The sequence below is a fragment of the Rattus norvegicus genome, chromosome 15 (assembly GCF_021556685.1).
Source record: "Rattus norvegicus strain SHRSP/BbbUtx chromosome 15, alternate assembly SHRSP_T2T, whole genome shotgun sequence".
In the NCBI taxonomy this organism is placed as follows: Eukaryota; Metazoa; Chordata; class Mammalia; order Rodentia; family Muridae; genus Rattus; species Rattus norvegicus.
Window position 1 is genome coordinate 7,877,287 of NC_141548.1, and position 17,452 is coordinate 7,894,738.

A 17,452-nucleotide genomic window follows, 5' to 3' on the forward strand; every position below is an offset into this window, starting at 1 on the left:
GAAGACAGTAGATGGTCTAGGCAAGGGATAACTGAAGTTCTCCTTGTAACACAAGCTACTTCCCAAGATATTACCACTAATCCAGTTTCTGTGTCAATATGGCCCCCAAAACCTAATCACCTATCATTAGAGCACATTTACTGACACACTTTTATTGCAGTTCAATTTCTATTGCATGCCTTTTGAAAACACATCTAGGGGCTGGGGATTTGGCTCAGTGCTAGAGCGCTTGCCTAGGAAGCGCAAGGCCCTGGGTTCGGTCCCCAGCTCTGAAAAAAAGAAAAGTAAAAAAAAAAAAAAAAAAAAAGAAAGAAAAGAAAGAAAACACATCTAAAAGTGGGGTGGGCTTTTCCAGCTAGATTCATGACCTCTTCTCTCCCACTCAGCACCCATACTCAAATCACCTGCGGACATCTCGTTTCCTAAACACAGGTGTGGCTGTCTCTTTTACTTTTCCCCATGGGATAGTTTAGTTAGAATGATCTTACCGCACCAGCCCATCAATGACTGGCTTTCTAGCTTTAATGACTTAGGAAAATTTCTGTTTGTTGATAATGGAAATCGCCCACTGTATAAAGTCATTTGCTCCTGCTCTCAAACAGAGGAAAAGAAAGAGAGAAAAGGTCTGCCTGCGGGCATACTCAAGGTAGGTCAAGGCCTGTTGGCAGATTTTTCAGCCTGCTGAGGTATGGAACCATAAGAGAAGGTGTACTTGAGGTTTAAATTTCTATTGACCTTGGTGGAAAAAAACGGAGTAGTTTGGGGGATGGGAACAAATGCATTGTTTATTTTAACAATTTGTTTCTGTCAGCTTGTGGTTATGCTTCCCACAGTACTACAGTAAAACAGGGCTTTGAGAAATATGCTTGTTGTTGCCTTGTACCCACCAGCATTCCTTTCATAACTGTGTCTTTCGTCTTCTTTTGGCCTTTCATATTCTGATCCTCATCTGCCCCTCAGAGGACCTTTCCACTTCCTACCACTCAGTCCACCAAAGTAGGGCCATGCCGTTTCAGGAAACTGGAATTTCTGAAAAGCCCATTGAATCTGGAAAGCAATATACCCCAGGATATGTCCTATAGGTCAGAGTAAGATGTTGCAAAAAGAGGAAAACTGACTGATCTCCCACTTTGTGCTTTCAAAAAGAACAAATACTTCAAAAACTTAGTTTCTCCCTCCTCCCCATTACAGAATCTGATTTCAGCCCTGCACACTGTGCTCTCCTGGATCCATGGATGCTAAGCTGCAGGTTCTGGAGATGCCAACCCCTCAATGTCTGCTCAACTCAGTCCATTCATTCTCAGTTCCTGGAGTCATTGCGTCCACCGACCCAGACGCCCATCGCCGATCGAGAGTATTCCACGCAGCAGATCGAGTTCCAGCAAGCAGAAGGAATCTTCACTCACAGAACACATTGCGGACCTTACCTGACACGCTGAACAGAACTAAGAGGTTAGTGAGAAACAAGTGTGTGTGAATACCATCCTATGTCGCCATCTTCTGGGCACATACAGAATTACATCCTATTACCTTACTTGGGAGTCCGAGGCTTCCTTCTACCCTCTCAAGTTCAAGTCACAGATGCAGATATTCACAGCCAACCACTGGACTAAGCCTGGGGACCACAATGAAAGAGTTAGGGAAAAGCCTGAAGGAGATGAAGGGGATTGGAACTCAATATGAAGAACAACAATATCAATTAACTGGAGCCTTCAGAGTTCCTCGGGACTAAACTACCAACTAAAGAGGATATATGGTCCTGGCCACGGCTCCTGATACATAAAGTGTAGAGCATGTGTAGCAACAACTGGCTCATCTGACATCTATGGGAAGGGAGACAACTGGCCCTGTAGAAACTTGATGTCCCAGAGAAGGGGGATGCTAGAGGGGTGAAGTGGAAGTGGGTGGGTAGATGGAGGAGTGCCCTCTTAGAAACAAAGAGGACTGGGAGGGTATGGGGGTTCAAAGTGGAGAGATCAATGATGGGGATGACATTTGAAATGTAAAAAAATAAAATGACTAGTGTATAATAGATGGTAACAGACGTCTCCATAAGGACTAGATATTCATTATCTGTAGCAGGTTCATTGAAAGTCAAAATCCATAATTGTTGTGACTTACTTATTATTGAAATTTCACATAGATGAACCCAAGCAACATTTTAACTTTTCTCCTTGAACCTATAATAAATCATTAGTTACCTTTATAAAACAATTTAGAAAGCAATTAGGGTTTCTACTCTCTTAGGCTTCGATACAGTGCCTCATTTTAGCTGTCCCTCTCTATGTTCCCTCCATTGCTGCCTCGCCCTGTCTCTTCACATTTCACATTCCTGATCCTGACAGTGTCCCTCAGCAATCCACGAGTAAACTTGTACTTCCCTAAATGAGGACAGACTGGCCCACGTCCCTAGACCCTCACACTAAACTGATCATACAGTCACACAGATTGAAGAATCAACAGCTAACATCCACATTTAAGTGAATATGTATCCCATTTGTCTTTTTCAGCCTGGATTACCGCATCCAGAATGACTTTTACTAGATCCATTCATTGTCCTGCATAGTGCATGATTCCCTTTGCCTTTTGTAATTGTTAAGCAGCAATGCAGTCTGTAAATGCACCACGTTTTCTTTATGCATTCATCCGTTAAGGGACAACTTAAATATTTCCAAATTCTAAGTATTACAAACGAGCTTCACTGAACATGGTTGAGCAAAGGTATGTATTCTATGATGAATCAACATCTGGACATGAGACCTGGAGTTGTATCTTAAGGAACAACAATTTTCACCTTCCTGAAGAACCATCATACTGATCTCCGAAGTTGCTGTAGAAGTTTGCCTTTCCACCAGGAGACTATGAATGTTCCCCTTGCTCCATAACCCAGTCAGCTTGAGTTGTCACACGTGTTATTAACCTTAGTCATACTGACAAATATGAAAAGTGATCTCAGAGTAATTTTAATTTGCATTTGTGTGATGTACTAGGATGTTGAATATTTCTTATGAATTTCTCAGTCATTTAAGTTTCTTCTATTATGAATGTTATGCTTAGATAAGTAGCACATTTTAATTATTTTTCTTGAAATATAGTGTTTTAGTTTTTCAATTACATTTTTATATTAGCCTGTTGGGCCATACCTTGGAGTGTTTCCCTTCCCCCTTGCTGTGCCTTTCAGCCTGCTATGGCAAGAAGTTGTTTACACCTTTGGCAGCTGCTCTAGGCCCCTAATTTGGGGCCAGTACCTTCCATGGCACCCAGTCCTCTTGCTGAGCCTTTCAGCTTATTGATGTTAAGAAGTTGTTTACGCCCCTGTGTTGGGACCAGAACTTGCCACGATGCAGATTTTTCCCCTTTTCCTATTTTCCTGGTTGGGGATTTTCGCCTGCTTTATTGTTTTTCCACGGCTTTTGCCTCTGGTATATAAGGAGATCTCAGTAAAGCCCGGATAGCATTCTTTTAACACGAATGACCCGAGTGTGTATTCCTTCGAGTCCTATGCCCGAATCTCAGTGTCTGGATGACACAGGCATCATCAAATGGAGGTCCCACCAAGATCGGGAAAGAGAGGACAACCTGACGAGATGGTCCCAGGAAACCAGCCAGTGAAGGAGGGATGCATTGGGGAAAATGGGCCAGGAAAGGTCCCAGTAAGCAGGATACAGAAGCACCGTGGGCATTGAAAACACATGCAAAGAAAAATAAAGATTTGGGGTAGTGGTGAGTAAACCTTGTAAAAAGGGACAAGGTAATAATGGTAAAATGTTTTTGTGTATGTGTTCTTTTAGAGTTATGCTAAAATCTAGAGAAGCAAAGTCAATTCTCATTGATGCTTTTAGGCTTTGGAATCTGATTAGAGACAGTTTACACCCCAGACAAGAGAGAAAATGGTTTGAGAAAACCAGTCCTCCCAGACTCTCCACAGATGCTTTGGCAAAAGAAGGAAAATGAGATTAAGCTTTTTAAGAGCTCTCCTAGGGACATCCTGCCTCCTTGCTGGCTCCTATTGGAGAAGTGCTCATTTCTGGTTCTGGGTCCTTTAGGTAGGATATCTGGGTCCCTTTGGTGGGACACCATCTAGCTCCTTCCCTCTATGTCTATTGTCTGTCCTTGGTGCACCAAGCTGTCCACGGGTGTCAGTTTATGTCTGGGTTTTGCTTCTCGTTGCTTGAATGTTTTGTGTTTCATGTTTAAAAGAAAAAATGGTGAAAACTTTAAATGCTGGTTGATTCTCCCCTTGATTAAGTTTTAAGTCCTTTCAAGAAATAACAAATAAATAAAAACCGTTTCAATTGACCTTTGGAGCCCTGCATCCTAGATAACTGGTTATCTCTGGTGTTAACTATTATGCATGTCCCTGACTGGATCAGGCCTCAATGGAGGAATGTAGCTAGGAGCCTAGGTCTGTCCACTGGGGAAGCTCCCCAGGGGGCTGGCTAAATAGATTAAATAGACTAAATACACTAGCTGGTCTTAAAGGTGCCAGCAGCTTCAAAACTTCTATGGTAAGGGAGCTGGTGTCTGTTTCTCTTAGAGAAATCTGTGACTGTGATTATTGGATTCAACAGGTAACAAGGTTCTTCTTTTAAAATGACAGCTAAAAAAGTAAAAATTGTGTTTGATCTAAATAGTAAAGATATGTGTAGTCACTTTATTTTTTTTCTGTTTGGTTTTAAATGTATAATACGCTTTACGTGTCTTGGCTATAGGTTACTGGCTTTTAAGTTATTGGGTATGGTTAAAAATTTGTAACATTGGTAACAGAAAGTTGGCTTAAAAAAGGAGTCATTCTAGACAACACGTGGCATGAGGCAACCCAGGGAAACAGGTCTAGGTTGGGTAATACTTTACTATAACTCTTATCATGGAAACCGGACTTATAAAAGAATTTAGGGAAATGTCTCTTTGCTGAGGTATTAGAGCCTGCACCATCGTTCCTTCATATGCAAGGCTTGGCCGTCATACTTTATAGCATGAAGAATGGACTTGGTGTTTTGAAGAGACTGGATTTTGGAGGATAGATAGTTTGCTGGAGGGTGAGTTTTGCTTTCCAAAGTTATGGCTGTGCTCTGGGGTTAGGAGGGAAACTTAAAGATTGTGGCTAATGATTGCCAGTGATACATTGACTACAGTTTACAGTCTGATCACAGACAGACTCGCGATTCTAACTCATACATATTTGTAATTAAGAAAAAATCAAACAGGTGGAGATTGTGACAAGGGTTGATGAGGCTATGGAACTCATAAGAGCATTACAGCCCGGTTGCTTACTGCAACTGCTATTTCAAGAAATACATATAGAATTATTATAGGTTTAAGAGATTGTTTTTATGCTGTTTCTTGCACTCTTGGGTTGTTGTGAAATATTTCATTTCTTGTGTTTCCTTGGGTTTTGTTTGACTTGACCATACATTTGTATGCCTTTTTGAAAGAAAAATGTATTCATTTTTATTTATTTTGGTGAATTGTTCTTGGCTGACTTTTGTCTGTGGTTCCTCTGAATGCAATTCCCTCGGTGGCCAGAGGAGGCACCAGATACCGAGTTCTAAATGATGGTTAAGCACCCTGTAGGTCCTCTGAGTGAAGACAGCAGGTTGCCCAGGTGTGCACCATGATGTCCTACAGCTTCTCTGCTTCCTCCTGCTCTTCCTTGGCCAGCAGCACTTTGCGTTCTGCCCCTCCATGGCTCTCACTTGGGTCTCAGTTCCCTCACTTTTGGGGATTTTAAATTTTCAGAATGTACAAAAAGATTACAATTTGATGTTTGACCTATACCTGAGAAGCTTTTTTGCCAGGAAAAGGGAGTTTCCATTGCATAAAATGGGATGGTAAGGCCAAGATTTCAGGAAAAAACATGGGTGAATATATTGAAACCATGACCCCTCTCAAGGCACAATCCATGAAACAACGTACTCCAACTTGCATACATTTAAAGGTGTAGGAAAAAAAATATTGGACTCTAGGGAACAGTAAAAATTGTGGATATTGGATTATATGTCACATGCGTGGACCCTGGGTTTATACATTTCAGGGAGAAGAATATCCATCATCCACAGTCTTTAGATCTTTGACTGTTAACAAAGATGTTCTCTCCATTTCAAGACCGGATACAACTCTCCCTCTCCTCAGCAACTGAGTTGTAATGAAGGAGTGAGAACTCTGAAGCTCTAGAAGGAGAGTGTGCGAATGGGTGTTCCTGGCTCAAAAGTGAGTCTCTGGAAAAGCCACTGCAGAAACTGGCCAGTCTGGTAGAGGTAGTTAGCAAGTAAGCTATGGCATTTCCCAGTGACATCACCGGTAGTGTCTTCCCTGGAAATTCTCTTGTATCCAGGAGACACTAGAATCTTCTGTGATGTCACCAGTGTTGTGGTGACACCAACTGCCTCAGCGATTTCCCTTCAGTTTCTAATGGGTTCCCGAGGAGGCATGTTCTCCAGGATCCTCAGTCTCTTTCGGAGGGACAATCATATCCATGCAGAGACCAGACCAAGGCAGAGGGAGGCCAGCCCTCCATCACGTTGGAGAAGAAGACGAATGGAAAGGTCCTGGAGGAGGTCAAGTGAGTACTGGGCAGGGCAAGGGGGATTCCTGGAGGAGGTTGGCTTGAGCTGGTCCTTCCAGGAGTAGGACGTATGATTTAGAGCCCCAGTCTTCCTAAGGGCTGACGCAGACACAACAATTTCTGATCGTTAGTTTGACAGAAAACCAAGAATTGTTATATGTCAAGGGGCTTTCCTTGGATCTCTTTAACATCATGGGCAGTGTCAAAGAATACCAGGATGAGCCTCTGTAAGAATAACAAAGTGTCTCTCTCAGGATCGGCTGTTGAAGCACTTCATTCTCAGCAGTGTCCTGTAGATTACGTGGGTAATCGATGCCAAGAGGGATACTCTCCTGGTCATATATCAAGGTCTCAGTCACTTTGTCCTTGAACACACAGACTAGGGATTCAAGATGTTAAGCAGCTTGGACTCAAGGACTTACCTGCCTCACATCAGACATTAGCTGAGAAGGTCCTCCAATTCTTCTTGTTTAGGCCAGCTTTAGAATTTCAGCGCCAGAGGAATGGATTTAGGAGGTGTGGTCTATATCTATGATGGCATATGTCATCATATGGCTCTGATGGTGGGAACAGGGAACTAGCTGAGTTCAGCTTAAAGATAGCTTTCTTGCTCTGTCAGGGATTCACTGTATCTGTAGAACTGTTCATCCTCAGACTTCTGTTTAGAGTAAGCATAGTTTTTCTTGACACTGTGTCCACATATATGCCTGTTCACTGTTGTTTATCTACCTACAGAGTTTGATCAGAAGGCATCATCCCAACCCTCCACAACACCTGTTGAAGAGGAGAGAATGAAGCGTTTGGAGAACCTCAAAATTGCTCTCCACAAGATGCAGAAGGAGAGAGATGAACTCAGGAGAATCCTGGCGGATTACCCGGGAAAGAATTTAAATGACAGGTAGTCACAATGCAAGTTCTGTTAAATCCACATGTCCTCACATCGCAGTAGGCTACAACTCCAGGGTGTCCTCATGGTCAAAAGCACTTTCCTGATTGTATCAGAATGTGAAGTTCAGATGGGAATGGGATGGTGGCACAGGCTATTTTAATTCCTACAAACGTAAATCATAGCCTGTGTCCTGATTGAATCACAGTCTGGGAGTGAGGGTAGTAGTGTGTGAGCTCTCATTGTGTGATTTAAGTAGCCTAGACAGGTGTTGGCTTGTGGGAATTTCTAGGTGCTCTGATTATGACCAATCATTGTTGTAATTGACGTGGAGGTGCTTTGGGTTCAATAGGTCCTGTGAAGAGCTGGAGGGGCCCAATCCCACTTGGTGCCTCACAGTGTGTGACTGGACTGACAACAGGGGATCATTGGTTTTCTCTGATTTTATTCATTGTATTTGGAGATAATGCCACATCCTTATATTTAATTGGCATTCTAATTGTATTTGAGAGAGAGAGAGAGAGAGAGAGAGAGAGAGTGTGTTTTGTGTGAGTTTGTGTGTGTGTGTGTATGCATGTGTGAGTGTGTTTGTGTGTATCACTTAAGATCTGGGTATTCTATGTACTGATTTGGCCTGAGAATTATCCTGTGTCAATTTCCATGGCATGATGATGATGAGGGTGAGAGCCTCACTGTGAGCAGTAGAACATTTCACATCTGCTCAGGTGGACGCACATGGGAATCTCCTGGTGCGTGTTATAAATTCTTTTCCCTGTAAATACTGTTCATGTTCCTTTGGGTTTTCATGTAGCAATAGATTCTATGATTGAGAATTGTTACCTAAGAACAGGAGAATAGTCTTCATGGGCTTAAGTTGGAGCCTGGATTGTGACACAGGGTCCTCAAATGTTCTTGGCAAGCTAGTCTATTCCTTCAAACCCCCTCAGGGAGCTCAAGCAAATCAGCTCCCTCCTTTTGTTTGCCTGGACTGCTGTCTCCGTGTTCATAATAATAAACTTAATAAATACCAAATGGACCCAGTACCAAGAAGCAAGGGCTTGGCATGTCCTAGGCTGGGGTAGTTCAGGATTCAGTCTGAATTCATGTAATTCTTGAATCCTTCATTCATAATGTTATTTCATCCTTGGACCATGCCTTACCACAGGAACAACTTTGAGTCCGAGATGCTCATGAAGCAGCACCAGGAAGTGATGACCGACATGAAGAAAATGAGCGAGCAGGTCAATAGAGCTTTGGTCAAATGTACACACCTCACACTGGAAAATGACTGGTACTGGTGAGTAACTTACAAGGTTGTGACCCCAGCACAGGGCACAGCATGTGTCAGCCCATTCTTATCTTTGAAGTAAAGTGAGGATCAGGCTTTATAGTGTTTGAAGCAGACCAGGAAGCCTGTGTCTAAGGAAGGCTCTAGGACACACAGGACACAGAAAGATTGGCCTCCAAGCGACATTCTAATAAAATGGACAAATAAATCCCTATGGACACATGGGGATTAAGTCCTCTTCTGGGAAAAACTTGAATCAATGGTGTCAGGTTTTTGAGAAGTGCCCTGAGTCTTCTGGAATGTGGCTCTTTTCTCCATTTGACCTGTCTCTAGGTCATGCTCCATGGCTACTGTGGACTTGGACTATAATCTGGGGCTCTTTGGATCAGGACCCAAGAAGGAGTAATGGACTTGGAGACGTGGGAGGAAGTTGGAGACTGGCTAGGAGTCACCATTTTTTCTTTGTGTCTCAGCAGCAGCTTCTGCCCCCTCCTACTGAGTTGTTTGAGCTGAAGAACAATGCCCAGAGAGCACGGCATGAGAACAGGGAGCTTCTATGGGAACAGATTGCACTGGAAGAGTCCATTAAGGAAAAAACAAGGATCTGTGGGGAAGCCAGTATGAAAATCCGTGTATCAAGCAGCCTCAGGTAGGATGAATGAAGCATCAAGGGCAGGTTTTCCTGATATCTAAGCATAAACCAAGTCAAACCAGTTTAACCTTCTCCAACTTATCCAGACACTCTCCTAGGTCTCATCCAGTTGTTCATCTGTTTGAACATTTACAAAACTTTCTGTGATGTTAGCTTCATGCAAGAAACTGGAGGATTGACAACCAAATCCTCCTGCTCAACTAGAAAATGCATTTCCTTAAGGGGGATCTGTTGATCACACATTGCACACTTACATGCCATTATGCTAGCGGGATGCCATGTGGTAGCCGTCTTTGTAGTGCACAGAACTGATTAGAGTTCAGTTCAATTGCCAAAAGAATGGCTCCCATTGTCAGTCATGATGGGGCTTGTGGACTTTCTCTCCTTTTCCCTGTACATTGAAAATGGTCCCTTCTGCCTGTCCAAATCGTGGTTTACAGTGACAGAGCTTGAGAAGCAGTTTGTCCGTCCTGTTTTATGTCAGTGTTTTAGTGTTCTTTCCTGTGGCTTATGTCCTGGAGCTGACTGGATGAACAGGGATGTAAGAAAGACTTCTCTCAGGGTGAGGGTTTGTGTGAGATATGTGAGGATTAGAGGGAAATTTTTCTCCAGCTCTCTCAACCTAGTGTGCCCAAGAAGTGCATTCCCTACACAGGTTTACTCTATAATGGATGGAGAGCAGTGTCTAAGCTCTCACTTGACACATTTCCTTTGCCTAATCTGTATTCAACAACTGTTGTTCTAGCATGATGGCCTCCCCATTCTTTTCTGCTTCTCACTTATGATTTCTGTTCTCTCTCTCTCTCTCTCTCTCTCTCTCTCTCTCTCTCTCTCCCTCTCTCCCTCTCTCCATCTCTCTCTGACTCTGTGTGTGGGGGTGTTTTTTTGTGTGTTTGTGGGTACATATATGTGTGATCATGTTTATGACTACGGTGTATATTGTACTTTGGAAGTTGTTTGTTTTAATTGTTTGTGATATGGGGGTCTTATATATGTAAGTGTGTGTATATGTGTGCTTTTTCACATGTGTGTGTGAAGTCATCAAGTTTCTGAACACAGACACATATATATATATTTATATATATATTGTATAAGTCTATATGTGCATATTTAGAAACATGTAAAAGTATACACACACACACACACACACACACACACACACACACACACACACACACACAAACAAACACTCCGAGAGAGAAAGAAGAAGAGAAAACATAATCTTTCCAATTACATTTTAAACTGTTCTTAATGGGGTCTTGATCACTATTCAAACTATTTACACTGGGAAAACTATTCATAAACATTGATATTACTTGGAGAAAACTCAGGAATAGGGTACAGGGATGTGAGGAGAGGCTGCTGTGTGATATCCATGTACCTGAGTGTAGAAACTGATGACTCAGAGCTCTTCTGCCTTCTTTGCTCTCGGTGTATAGTAACACTGGAAGGTCATGTGGCTTGTTGTGTCTTCTCAACATCCTGGTTATGTTAATCGTTACCTGCCACCACTTTCTCTCCATATTGGCCTAATTGGTTGAATATACCTTGGCTTTGGAGTTTGGCCTGGAATTTGTTAATTGAAAGATTAATTTGCTTAGAGTTGAATCTGCAAGCAGAAGATGTCCAGGAGTTATGCTGAGGTGGAATCACATCTTTGCCTCAGACAGAAACTTAGGCTCAAAATCGTCCAAAGCACTCACCCTGTGCTGTGTTGTGGCACTCTTAACCATTGTTATTCAAAATCATTTGATCTGAGTGAAAATCATCTGTAAGGAGGGTTTAGAACAGTGATGACCCTCAGACATTGCTGGAGGTGTCAAATGGGTAGCCCTGTGAGAAGCCATGTACAACTCTTGTGAAAGTTCAACCTTTTGACACAGCGATTCCAGAAGAAGTAGGTGTGAGCAGAGAAACTGTGGCACATTAGTGTTTAGTGGTTCACCTCAGAGCAGCCAAGAAGCAAAATTATCCAGAAGTCCATCAGTCAGAAAGTGAAAAGGTACAATGTTGTCCAGCCCTTCCATGGACTGTGGCTGAGTTTGATTATACCTGCCAGCATTTGGCTTTGAATTAGTCAGCCTTATCTTACTGGAATTATATCTGATAGCATCCCAGTCCAAGTTTTACCTTGGATTGTGGTTATGGAGATTTCCTAGCTGTTTGTGCTGGTAGTTTGTTTCCCCTGTCAGGTACTGTATGGTAAAGGGACCTCATATTGGAAAATGCAGCTCACTTTGCATGCACTGGGAAACAGTGGGCCAGAGGACTGAAGAGGCTCACCTGCCCCCCCCCCCCCAGTGCTCTGTTCCCTGAAATCAGCCTCCTGTGCACAGCCTTGTGACCTTGCTAAGCAGGCTTGGCTAACAGGCCTAGATGTCACATTTCTAATTTCTGATTTTCATGGGAATACACTTTATTGGCTGAGCTGTCTTTAGGCTATGCTCACTGTGTACTTACCCCTCTCCAGGTTTTTTTTTTTTTTTATGCCACAATAGTAGACTGGGTGAACCCTTCTATTACCATTAACTGGGAAACTAACCACATTCTGCAAAATACTCTGCTTGTATATGTGAACAAATATATTTGGGTGAGTTCAAAAGTGTGTATGTCTGGGTGTCTGTCTGTCTGTGTCTGTATACATGTATGTCTCCATGGACAATATAATCTTCTAATGACCAGGATGAGGAGAGCATGGAGGAAAGTCTGCAGGACCCCCTGAATCAGCAAAAACTGGTCACTGAGCAAAAGGCCTTGCCTGAGAAGATGCAGCATCATTTCAGTGTCACTGAGAGGATTTGAAAGCACAGGATGAGAGGACCCAAGTAGATTCCCTGTACTTATAAACTGTCTTATTGGGTGTGTGACTTTCTCCATAGTTCTCAGCACCTGTCACCTAGGAGCAGCTCAGAATATTTTTCTTGTCCATTTTAAAAGAAATTCCGTCCATGAAGTGTATGTGATCCATAGAGATTCTGGCTATTGTGTACTGATCCCTCCAGTCTGTGCTCTCTTGTATTATCTGAGCCCAGTGCCTTTAGGTCTCCCCACAAATAGTTTTACGATACCCATACACAAAGGAGTGGTATAGTTTATTTTCTGCATGAATATGTGCTTTAGAGTTCAATGCCTACCCTCGGCAAGATTTCCATGCAGCATATTCTTGCCAAGTATAATATCACTTCAGTGTGCATGTACTTCTTGAGATATTGTTTCTCTGGGTCTTTGCAGATATTGAGGTTGTCATGTGGACCCCAGGCAAACTCCTGCACTGGAGGAATAATAATAGTCTTCATTTCAGTGATGACCAGGCTTCCAAGGCCTTCCTATTGTTTTCTAGTTTGTTCATATCTCTCCTCATCTGACATTGAGACATTGCTACATGATATTAAAATATAATGTATACGTATGATTGGAATTATCTGCTGTTCACTGTTTAATTTTTAGCAGTTTTAAAAGCTGGGAAAATATGCAGGCCTGTGGGATCTCTTACCCTTCTCTCTTGGGCATGAGAGAATGACCTCAGATGAAAGATCATCCTAGATTATCCTGCTGAATTGTGCTGCTGTGTATGGGATAAGTGACATGGCAGGTCCTCACCAGGTCTTTTCCACCCCTAGGTCTGAACACTGCAGCAGAAGCTTTCCCAGGGCACAGACCAGGACTACAGCTCTCAGAGACAGAACTGTCCACCAGGAGCACTGAGGGTGCAAAGATTGACACCACCTCCCACATCTCAGTCCTTGTAACCATACCAATCTTGGGCTAATTTTGAAAGACCTTGAGATGTGGCCTGGAACACGCCTCACGTTTAACCTTTTGACGACTTGTCCATCAACAACCAACCACTCCCAGTGAGGCAGGTCTACATTCATCTTGAGGAGATTTTTACCATCTTACCTGCCGTTCTGCTGTGTTTGCAAGGCCAGCAACAGGCTGGAGTTATATGTTGAAGAATCAGCAGGAATTGAATGCTGACTAATTTACTTGTTATATTTGTTTTTAGTTTGAAGTTTGGTTTTATGCATTTGGTTTTATTTGTTTACGTTTGAAGTTTTGGTATTTATTTGTTAACTTTAGTTTTTTAATTAATATGCTATATTCTTAAGGCTATATACATTGAACTCATTGACTCCCCACTTTAAAATTTTCTTGAATAAATTAATGTTTGTCTATAAATAAAAATGTGACCTTTAACCCTTCACTCACAAGGCCGTCCTGAGTCATGTGCGGTTCTTCCTCCTGTAACAGCACAAGTGTAAGGCAACAGTGGTTTTCTGCAAGTCTCATGCAGCTTAGGCTTCACCATCAGTTCACAGCCAGCCAGAGCTGCACAGGAAACTGTGCTCTTGATGTAGACAGTTTGTCATGCTCTGTGGATCCCACATTCATGACGAAAAATATCCTTGCTGTATCCTTGTGCTCACAAATTTAGCTTCCTTTACAATGACAAACAAAGGAGGAATACAGAAGTATTTCTCTAATACATTAGAGGAAATAAAACCATTCAGTATGGGAATATAAAAAGCAATCAGGACACACGGAGCTGTATGCCTCTGCATTCCTTGTAATAAAGCATCGGTTATAACTGCAAATTTATTGAATTCCAGCAATTTTGGAGGAACAATATTTTTAAAATTTTTTATTATATATATTTCTTTACTTACATTTCAAACGTTATTCCCCATCCTTGTTTCCTTCCTTAAGCCCCCATTCCCTTCCCTCTCCCTTCCCCATATGTGTATCCCCCTGTACATCCCCCTTATTGTTCACCCATATTCCTTTGCACTGCCCCTGGAACATTTTCTTTATTGTTTTTGTTGGTCTGTTTGTTGTTATTCTTTTTCTCCCATTTTTATTAAATTGGGCATTTCTTATTTACATTTCAAATGTTATTCCTTTTCCCGGTCCTGTCCATCAGCCCCCTAACCCCTCCTCTTCCCGTTCTAAATGGGTGTACCCTCCCCATCCAACCCCCGTTACTGCCCTCTCCAAAATTCCCTTCACTGGGGGTTCAACCTTGGTAGTACCAAAGGCTTCCCCTTCCAGTGTTGCCCCAACAATGCTATTTACTGCTACCTACGCAGGGTCAGTCCATGTGTAGTCTTTGGGCAGTGGTTTGGTCCCTGGAAGCTCTGGTTGGTTCTTATGGGGTTGCAAACCCCTTCAGCTCCTTCAGTCCTTTCCCTAGTTCCTCCAATAGGTGTCCCGTTCTCAGTTCAGTGGTTTGCTTCTGGCATTTGACTCTGTATTTGACATGTTCTGGCTGTGTCTTTCAGGAGAGATCTATAACCGGTTCATGTCAGCCTGCACTTCTTAGCTTCATCCCTCTTATCTAGTTTTGGTGGACATAGATAGATAGATAGATAGATAGATAGATAGATAGATAGATAGATAGATAGAACGATAGGTGTGGACCACATGTGGGGCAGGCTCTGAATGGCATTCCTTCATTCTCTGCTCTAAAATTTGCCTCCCTATCCCCTCCTGTGGATATTTTTGTTCCCCCTTTAAAGAAGGAGTGAAGCCTCCTCCTTTAAAAGGGGAACAAGAATACCCTTGGCAGGGAAGAGAGAGGCAAAGATTAAAACAGAGACTGAAGGAACACCCATTCAGAGCCTGCCCCACATGTGGCCCATATATATACAGCCACCCAATTAGACAAGATGGATGAAGCAAAGAAGTGCAGACCGACAGGAGCCGGATGTAGATCGCTCCTGAGAGACACAGCCAGAATACAGCAAATACAGAGGCAAATGCCAGCAGCAAACCACTGAACTGAGAATAGGAGCCCTGTTGAAGGAATCAGAGAAAGAACTGGAAGAGCTTGAAGGGGCTCGAGACCCCATATGTACAACAATGCCAAGCAACCAGAGCTTCCAGGGACTAAGCCACTACCTAAGGACTATATATGGACTGACCCTGGACTCTGACCCCATAGGTAGCAATGAATATCCTAGTAAGAGCACCAGTGGAAGGGGAAGCCCTGGGTCCTGCTAAGACTGAACCCCCAGTGAACTAGATTGTTGGGGGGAGGGCGGCAATGGGGGGAGGATAGGGAGGGGAACACCCATAAAGAAAGGGAGGGGGAGGGATTAGGGGGATGTTTGCCCGGAAACTGGGAAAGGGAATAACACTCGAAATGTATATAAGAAATACTCAAGTTAATAAAAAAAAAAAGGAGTGAAGCATCCACATTTTCGTCATCCTTCTTGAGTTTTATGTGGTCTGTGCCTTAGATCTTGTGTATTTTGAGTATAACCAAGAGGCGAGGATGCAAAAGAATCAAATGGATAGCTTGACGCCAGAGGTTGCTGGTGAACACCAGAGGGAAAGATCATTCTTCCAGCGACAATTGGCAGGTTTCTGGTAAGTCAGCTTTGCCAGACTACTTGTCTTGGGTCCACAGAACTCTCTGAGTTGCCAAGAACAAGGTATGTTATGCCCACATACACTGGACAGTGTAGAAGATGTCAAAGCCAGATGTCACATTTACACCTATGTAAATAAAAAACAGAGATCATTTACCCAGAGAGGATTGCATACAGGTAGCCAATGCTATAATAAATTATGGGATCCTGAGTTAACTGACACATGGTCTCCTAGAGTAAGGTAAAAGTGCCTGCTTGTTTTTATTGATTCCTTTTCTGGGTGAGTAGAAGCTCACTACATCGGACTGAAACTGATCATAGAGCAACTAGAAAGCTCTGCTAGGAACTTTCACCCTAATTTTGCCACTCACTAGGAATGCTGTCATATAATAGCCCAGCTCTCACTGCCAAAGCCTCTGAATAACAGTCAAAGATGTATGCATAGTTTGGAGTCTTTGTTGTGCAGAATTCTGGGCAGGTGGAAATAATGAACAAGACATTAAAGGAAACACTATGAAAACTCTCATTAGAGTCCAGGAAGGGTGGATAGGCACTTTTCTTACTTTGGGCCTGCTGTACTCCATACAAGGAGGGAGTGAACCATAGAATATTATGTTTAGAATATACCCCCCCCCCATTGCTTCTAAATCTTAGAGATCAGCAGTTGGCAGAATTCTTCAGCTATTTTATTCTTGAAATCCTATCCGTCCAGTTCTCCGTAAAGTCTATTACCTTGACTATCAGAGAGACCCAGTGAACCTCTAAATCTACCAACAATATCCCCTAATTTGGACCTAGTGGTAGTGAACCTGCATGAGCCAACTGGGCATCGAAAAGGACAAAGCAATTTGCAAAGGACCTACGTGGCGATGTTTTACACTCTTACAGTTATGAGGTTAGGTGGAATTTTAACATGGATTCCTCACAACTAGGTCAAGAACGTAGAAGCCACAGATGACAAGGCCAAATAGACTCCCTCCAGAACTTCTGGACCTATTAAAGTTGAGCTTTCACCTGACCTCAAGCCCTTCCACTCCCTGCCCAACCTCCTGGATCTTACATTTGGCATGAATACAGGATCATGGTCCAAACTCTAACACCCTCAGGCCTGTCCCTGGGAACTCAGGAAGGTGGACACTAGAGAAGTGACGTCTAATGGAACTGCAGAGGACCAATCTCCGTCCACGTTGTCCTTTGCTCACTGATATCTGGTTATTTTTTTGAGAAAGGATTCGGAAGTTTATCATTTGAAGTAGGTGCACAACATTTAAAGTTGTATATTCACTGTGTAACTGGGTTCACTATGTTACCAAGATCATTGCAACAGAGGGATGCGAAACAGAGACTTTGTGAGTACACATCCATGAATATATAAAAAGAAAGACACCTTTGAAGGAATGCACAATAAGAAAATGAAATCCAATATCCAATAAATTAAAGGTCTGGAGGGAAATACTGACTTTTGGGAAACAGGAAAACCTAGGAAATTGGAATGTATGTCAAAGGACTGGATCTGGGAATATAATTATTATGCAGTAGAATGTCTTCCACCCCATGTCCCTTGATCTTTTCTCCCCATGCCAAGCCCTGACGCAATCTGCCCTTTCAGAGCAGGTAACTACTAATGAAGCAAAGAGAAATCTCTAGCTTTAGAGGGAGGAGATATGGAAAGGGTTCCATTGTGTCACTG